Source organism: Emiliania huxleyi (assembly GCF_000372725.1).
Source record: "Emiliania huxleyi CCMP1516 chromosome Unknown EMIHUscaffold_157, whole genome shotgun sequence".
Lineage (NCBI taxonomy): Eukaryota > Haptophyta > Isochrysidales > Noelaerhabdaceae > Emiliania > Emiliania huxleyi.
The window spans coordinates 218119-219928 of NW_005201014.1; positions in this window are offsets into that span (position 1 = coordinate 218119).

A 1810-nucleotide genomic window follows, 5' to 3' on the forward strand; every position below is an offset into this window, starting at 1 on the left:
ATCCCGGTGTTTCTAAACACCACCCTTTCTGTCGCCCCTACTGTCGCGTGCCCAGTGAGCAGTGTCACGTGCCCTGTGGGCTTGGGCGCACCCCACCCCGCTCAACGCAAACACTAGTATGGAGAAACTAGAGGGTGTTTGGTGCTCCATTGGCTGGCAACTCGCTCGAGTTTCCCTGAGTCTTGCGTGGTATGAGAGTTGTGGTCAGTGACAGTGTGGTCTCTGGGGCAAAATCTGAGGCGAAACCGAGTTTTCGAATCGGCAAAATACTGCGGTGGGGTGTGGGGTGTGGGGAGATTAGTTAGGTCGTGGTGGTGGCTGGCGGTATTTTGCCGCTTTGGCTGATGTTGCTTGTTGGGCCAAACCAGCAAGCGCTTATTTCCGCGGAGATTCCTCGGGAAACTAGAGAGGAAACGTGAAACGAGAGGGGGCTCTGTGGAGAAAGAAGGAAAGGAACGAACGAGACGGGGTGCGCGAGGAAACATGGATACGGCCTCATCTTTTCTGGATTCTGCCTTCACGTTCAGCCTCTCAGGCTCTCTCCTCCCTCGAGCGGCTCCTAGTACCTCTAACCGTTGCGCGTTTGGCGCGCGGCGACGCGACTTGCGCGACTCTGCTGTAATGCCGGCGCCGCCGCCGCCTGCCTGCCTGAGCTCCCGCCGCGATATCGCCGCTGCGCGGCGCGACCATTTCTTCTTCTTGATGATATCAGATCTCGCCTGCTCTCCCGGCCAGTCGAAGCTTCAGCGTGTACACATGATGCTGGCCGCCCTCGTCTCCGCCCTCTCCTTCGCGCCGTCGCGGCTCCCACCGTCTCGCGCAGTCATCAGCGCCCGCATGTCTGTCTTGCCTCCGCCGCCGAGCCACCGACCGGCGCCGGCGGCAGCGACGCCAACTCCCCCGGCAGGCGCTGAGGACGCGGCCCGTCAGGCATTCCTGGCCAATGCGGAGCGCGTCAAGACGGATGGCTACCGTCCTCGAAGCGCACCAGCGCCAGTCGTCCCCCAACCGCCGATGACTGCGGCCGTCAACCGAGTCATGACGCCACCCCAGCAGAGTCCGGAGGCGGCGCCGGCGCCCATGCCGGTCGCTGTGCGGGAGGTGGCGCCCGCGCCGGTCGCAGTCCCGACCGGTACCCCGATGGTGGCGAGCGGACCCTCCGGCGAGCACCCCATGCACAGCCTCCAGCGCCTGCAGGCGCAGGCCGACTCGAAGACTCACGCGTCCGCGCAAGCGGCGGAGCACGCCGAGTCGGCGGCGCGTGCGGCGGAGGTGCAGGCGCAGGCGGCGAGCCAGGCTCAGGCCGCGGCTCAGATGACCGAGAACCAGGCCGCCCTCGCCGCAACCTCGCTCGCACAGGCAGAGGCCGACGCGCACGCGCAGTCGCAGAAGGCGGCGGCGGCCGCCGCCGCGGCGGACGCTGAGGTGCCACAAACACTTCCGAGACACTCTCCAAGATCACGCCCACCCACACCCACCCACCAGGCACACACGCACACACCACCACCACCACCACCACCACCACCACCACCACCACCACCGCTGCCACCGCCACCACCACCGCTGCCACCGCAGCCGCCGCCTGCACACCACCTCAGGCGGCGGCGATGCGCGAGGCGGCGTCGCGCGTCCAGCAGGCTCAGGAAGCGGCGCAGGCGGCACACGTGGCGGCGCAGGAGGCAGGGCAGGCGGGACCCCCCCCCCCCACCCACACCACCACCGCCGCCGCCGCCGCCGCCGCCGCCGCCGCCGCCGCCCGCATTCCCCCTTTCTCCCGCTCCCGCTCGACGCCCCCCCCGTCCCCCCATCC